This window comes from Podarcis vaucheri, assembly GCF_965113315.1.
Source record: "Podarcis vaucheri genome assembly, chromosome: W".
In the NCBI taxonomy this organism is placed as follows: domain Eukaryota; kingdom Metazoa; phylum Chordata; class Lepidosauria; order Squamata; family Lacertidae; genus Podarcis; species Podarcis vaucheri.
In genome coordinates this window covers 350,837-357,292 of record NC_138757.1, presented here as the reverse complement: position 1 = coordinate 357,292, position 6,456 = coordinate 350,837, and the positions used below count along the sequence as shown (strand labels likewise).

The 6,456-nt window shown below is 41.4% G+C and overlaps 1 pseudogene across 1 annotated transcript; it reads left to right on the top strand.

Moving 5' to 3' along the window:
* The first annotated feature begins 1,171 nt into the window (after positions 1-1,171).
* On the top strand, positions 1,172-1,877 carry LOC309523235 (transmembrane protein 256 homolog pseudogene; annotated as a pseudogene). The gene has a single exon. The product of its transcript is annotated as a transmembrane protein 256 homolog pseudogene (transcript).
* Positions 1,878-6,456: the final 4,579 nt, after the last annotated feature.

Below are 6,456 nucleotides of genomic sequence, written 5' to 3'. Positions count from 1 at the left end.
TTGTAGGTTCTCATTAATAAAAAATAAATAAAGGGTGCGAGGGGTGGTTGGGATCGATGTGCCTATACTTCTTAATTCCACCCCTGGGCCTTTTCTATACTGAAAATAGTGTCAATTTGTTCCCCTTCCACTGCTGTAAATATTGCTCCCTTAGAAAATAAGTGATTTATTTGACTGGAACAAAATCCATCTTGTGTCTCCAAGTGGTTTAGGGTTGTATGATCTATGTCTGGATTGGCCCACTTAATGCTATTTATTGCTCTATGAATGATATTAAGATGGATTTCTTAAGTCTGGTGGAATTACTTTTTCTTCTTTTGTGCAATTTTTACTTGCCATAGCAAACAAGACTTTGCCCATGTACCCATATAAAATAACTATTATCGTTCTTTTCCTCTGCATTTTTAAAGCATAAATATTATTGGCTTTGAGGCAACAATGACAGAATGTGCTGACATCAGAAAAATGCCAGCTCCAGCCCAACCAGAAGTAAAATGTATAGGGCATATTGAGAGATGGGTGGCAAAGCTGTGCATATGCTTTGTCCTCCCCAGCAGTATATATTGTGGGAGAGTAGCTAGAGGAAGCAGAGAAAAGCTCCAACCAATATTATTTTTTCTATATTTTTTTTTAATTTTGGAGTTTGCTTGTTTATTTTAAATTCAATTTGTAAAGGTCCCTTTAGAAACGAAAAGATACAAACACAAGTTAAGCACACAGTTTGCTTTTAGTTCAACACTTTCTTCATCCATCAATTTTACCCAAAATCACAAAAGTAATATTACAAAGCTTTCACAGTGCACGTTTACATATTCTGCATATACATCTATTCACTCTTCAAACAATGCATTTCCATTGAATTTGGCTTAAAAAACAACAACACATCAGGCTGGAAATATATAACGTTTTAAACCAATGTGTTTTTCCTCTTAAAAAAAGAAAATATATTACTTGGAGAGAAGCCCATATTGCACTAATTCCCAAACAAGACATGGACATAAGGCAGGTGAAAAATTATAGGCCAATCTCGCTCCTAAATAATGATTACAAATTGTTTGCCAGTATATTGGCCAATAGACTTAAAAATGTATTTGGAGAGGAGATTGGAAAGAACCAAACTGGATTTCTACCTGGTAGACAGATGAAGGACAATGTTAGAAATATAATTGATATGGCGGGCGCCGGGGCGTTTTTCTGACGGCTCGTTGCGCTGAGCGGGGCTGCGGCCGTCGGGGCGGCCGCCTACGGGGCTCACGATTTCCGTCGCAGCGACCGAGATGACGACTTGAAAGAGCTCTACGAGATGGCCAACAAATACCACTTCCTCCACAGCCTGGCCCTCCTGGCTGTGCCCCACTGCCGCTATCCCATGATGGCCGGCAGCATCCTGTCTCTGGCCATGGGGATGTTCTCTGGCGCCCTGTATTACCACGCCGTGACAGGGGACCCGATCCTGACCAAGGCAGCCCCGTATGGTGGTTCCCTCCTCATCCTCGGCTGGATCGCCATGGCCCCTTGACACCCCGTTCTGTCCCCATGTGGCCCCCATCTCCCAACGCCAGGGCAGCCAGCCCTGCCCCTCCCTCCTCCCTTAGGCTAGCCAGAAGGGAGCCCTAGGAGAGGAGAGATTTCCAAATGTCAGAGTGGGATCCCTTGAGGTCTTTAGCCCGCCCCGAATGCGTCTCTATCCTGCATCTTGGAATTCCCCGAATGCCGAATCCCTTTTAAAAAAGCCAAGATCCTTCCCCTCCCCCCAAAAAATTGCAACCAGATTTGAGTTTGCGATGGAGGCTTCGAAATGCAATGTCTGATCGGTGCTTTTCAATTGTTGTTTTTTAACTTAATAAATGATGAGAGTGATTTCACTTTTTAAAAAACCCACGCACCTTTTTTTCCTGTGAATATATTTATTCCGTGGGGGGGGGGGGAGAGAAAGAAATATAATTGATATAATGGAATATCTGGACTCCAGGAGAGACAAACAAGCCGCCCTAATGTTTCTGGATGCTGAAAATTTTTTTGATAATGTGTCTTGGCATTTTATGAAAAGAAATTTAGAATTTATGGATATCGGTGGAAAACGTTTAGATGGTATTTGGGCTATTTATTCGGAACAATATGCTAAATTGATAGTTAATAATAACTTCACAGACAAAATTGAGATAACAAAGGGAACCAGACAGGGGTGCCCGCTATCGCCATTGTTATTTATAACAATACTAGAGGTCCTGTTGAGGAAAATAGAAGCAACAAAAGAAATAAAGGGGATTGGTGTAGGCTCAAAAGAATACAAGTATTAGGCCTTTGCCGACGACGTTGTCTTGAATTTAGAACAACCTATGTCCAGTGCAATAGAAGCTTTGAAAAAGATTGACGAGTATGGGCAATTAGCAGGCTTTAAGCTCAACAAAAATAGGACAAAAATATTAACTAAAAATTTGGACAGTAAAGAAATAGGAGAACTACAACAAAAGACAGGTATGTCGATAGAAAAAAAGGTAAAATACCTAGAGTCTGGCGCACATCTAAGAACATAAACCTCTTTAAAGACAACTATGAAAAGGTGTGGAATGAAGTGAAGAGAGATCAGGAGATATGGACTAGAATGAAATTATCAATGATGGGTAGAATCTCAACTATCAAAATGAACGTGTTACTGAGACTGCTGTTTTGATTTCAGACAATTCCGGTTATCAGTGGAACAAAACAATTTAATGTATGGCAAAGACGATTGTCTAAATTTATCTAGCAGGTTGAAAAGCCAAGAATTGAGTATAAAATATTGACAGATGCAAAAGAAAGAGGCGGTTTTTCCCTAGAATCATAGAATCATAGAATCATAGAATCATAGAGTTGGAAGAGACCACAAGGGCCATCGAGTCCATCGGGTTGGACTCGATGGCCCTTGTGGTCTCTTCCAACTCTATGATTCTATGATTCTATGAGTCCAACCCCCTGCCAAGCAGGAAACACCATCAGAGCACTCCTGACATATGGTTGTCAAGCCTCTGCTTAAAGACCTCCAAAGTAGGAGACTCCACCACACTCCTTGGCAGCAAATTCCACTGTCGAACAGCTCTTACTGTCAGGAAGTTCTTCCTAATGTTTAGGTGGAATCTTCTTTCTTGTAGTTTGGATCCATTGCTCCGTGTCCGCTTCTCCGGAGCAGCAGAAAACAACCTTTCTCCCTCCTCTATGTGACATCCTTTTCTATATTTGAACATGGCTATCATATCACCCCTTAACCTCCTCTTCTCCAGGCTAAACATGCCCAGCTCCCTTAGCCGTTCCTCATAAGGCATCGTTTCCAGGCCTTTGACCATTTTGGTTGCCCTCCTCTGGACACGTTCCAGTTTGTCAGTGTCCTTCTTGAATTGTGGTGCCCAGAACTGGACACAGTACTCCAGGTGTGGTCTGACCAGAGCAGAATACAGTGGCACTATTACTTCCCTTGATCTAGATGCTATACTCCTATTGATGCAGCCCAGAATTGCATTGGCTTTTTTAGCTGCCGCGTCACACTGTTGGCTCATGTCAAGTTTGTGGTCAACCAAGACTCCTAGATCCTTTTCACATGTACTGCTCTCAAGCCAGGTGTCACCCATCTTGTATTTGTGCCTCTCATTTTTTTTGCCCAAGTGCAATACTTTACATTTCTCCCTGTTAAAATTCATCTTGTTTATTTTTGCCCAGTTCTCTAATCTGTCAAGGTCGTTTTGAAGTGTGATCCTGTCCTCTGGGGTGTTAGCCACCCCTCCCAGTTTGGTGTCATCTGCAAATTTGATCAGGATGCCCTTGAGTCCATCATCCAAGTCGTTGATAAAGATGTTGAATAAGACCGGGCCCAAGACAGAACCCTGTGGCACCCCACTAGTCACTCTTCTCCAGGATGAAGAGGAACCATTGATGAGCACCCTTTGGGTTCGGTCAGTCAGCCAGTTACAAATCCACTGAGTGGTAGCATAGTCAAGACCGCATTTTACCAGCTTCTTTACAAGAATATCATGGGGCACCTTGTCAAATGCCTTGCTGAAATCAAGGTAGGCTACATCCACTGCGTTCCCTTCATCTACCAGGCTTGTAATTCTGTCAAAAAACGAGATCAGGTTAGTCTGACATGACTTTCCCTGCCAGATCTAAAAATTTACTACGAGGCGGCGTGTTTTTGTTGGTTGAGAGAATGGATAAGGTAAAAGGTAAAGGTACCCCTGCCCGTACAGGCCAGTCTTGACAGACTCTAGGGTTGTGCGCTCATCTCACTCTAGAGGCCGGGAGCCAGCGCTGTCCGCAGACACTTCCGGGTCACGTGGCCAGCGTGACGAAGCTGCTCTGGCGAAGCACCAGAGCAGCACACGGAAACGCCGTTTACCTTCCCGCTGTAAAGCGGTACCTATTTATCTACTTGCACTTAAGGGTGCTTTCGAACTGCTAGGTGGGCAGGAGCTGGGACCGAACGACGGGAGCTCACCCCGACGCGGGGATTCGAACTGCCGACCATGCGATCGGCAAGTCCTAGGCGCTGAGGTTTTACCCACAGCGCCACCCAGGGTAACCTTAGATAATTCAGATATATTGGATTTGGAGGGATTTGACAACAGATTCGCGTGGCACGCCTACCTGTGGTCAGAATGGTCAGAATGCACAGAGGGTTTTTGAACCATACTATTAGAAAATCATTGTATGAGGTGTGGAGCAGACATAAAACATTATTGGAATGCAAAACTCCGAGGTGGCTCTCACCTCTGGAGGCTTTTGCAGTCAAAAAAATAAATAAATATGGGAACTGAATGGGCGACATACAAAGACTTGCTGATGGAAGTGATAATAAAACAAAGTTAAAGACATTTGAAGAACTAAGAGGAAAGGTAACCGATTGTTACAAGATGTGTTTAGAGAGGATAATAGAAGAAACGGATTTGGAAGTAACAAATCTAAATTGGAGACAGAATTGCTGGGTAGTAAAATGAAAATACTGTCGAAAATGTATCAGTTACTACTGGAGTGGCACACAAAGGATGAAGAGGTAAAAAGTGTTATGATTAGGTGGGCCCAGGATTTAGGGCACAATATTGATTTTAAAAGGTGGAGAAAACTGTGGACCGAAACAATTAAATTCACAGCATGTGTGTCACTCAAAGAAAATATATTTAAGATGATGTATCGATGGTATATTAGACATGCCAAACTTGCTAAGATGTATAGAAATCAAGACAAAAATTGTTGGAAGTGTAAGGAGAAGGAGGGGAACTTCCTCCATCTGTGGTGGACTTGTTCTAAAGTGAAAGCCTTCTGGGACATAATATACGAGTTAAAAAAGGTTTTGAAATATAATTTTAATAAAAAACCAGAGGCATTTCTATTAGGCTTAATTGGTGAGGAAATACATAAAAGTGATGTAAACATGTTTATGTATGCCACAATGGCTGCAAGGACACTTCTGGCTCAGAAATGGAAGCAGCAGGAACTTCCAACACTGGAAGACTGGCAGCTCAAGAATATGGAGTTCGAAGACATAATCCGGAATCAGCGTGACGAACTGTTTCCAAAGGACTGGAACACATTTATGAAAGAAAATTGTAAACATTTGAAAATGTTTGTAGGCTTGAATTGAAATGTTTTGTAATGTAACTATAAGGAACTGATTTACCGATAATAAGGTGAAATATTATAATTTGACAAAGGGTAAATAAGTGCTTATAGAAATGCGAAGAATATGGAAAGTTATGTGGAAGTCAGAAAGAGGTCGATGCTCTTACATATTAAGTCATAGAATTATGTAACAAAATGTGAATATGATTTAATGGAAAACTCAACAAAAATTACTTTAAAAACATAAAAAGGGAAAATATATTAGGAGTGGCTTTTCTTTTAATAAGTTAATAAATGAACTACTTCATTGGCACAGCATCCGAATGAGGTGTAGTGGTTGTATAGTTCTTGATACCTTTTGTTTCATAGTTATATTTGGGTTGCTGCTTAAAAAAAATGGTTAGCTTTTTGTATCATAAAGTTCACAAAACTGATTCCTAATATACAACTGAAAGCAGAAATGGGGCACTTTTCCCTTTTGCCTTGCTGCAGATATGCATGCTATTTTACCATAGCTCACAGAATGGCGTGATGGCACCTTTTTACTACATATGTGAATTATTAAAAAAAACTGTTACTCGTTGAAATTGTGTCTGGTCAATATATTTCAGCTTCATGTTTTGTTACGCGTTTAATGTTTTTTCTATTTTTAAAAAAGTGCCAGAATTCACGAACACTTCCCTTGTTCTCTAATGGTGCCCACCTGAGAGGTGCTGGATCTGTTCGAGCAAGCTCCAGCTGAGAAAAAGCCCTGGTTCTAACTTGCCTAAGTGGGGAAAGTTGGCATTACTACAGTGAGTGAACAGATGCAAGAAGCAGCATCCTGTATCATATAATGATATCATATAACATTGGACAACATTACTT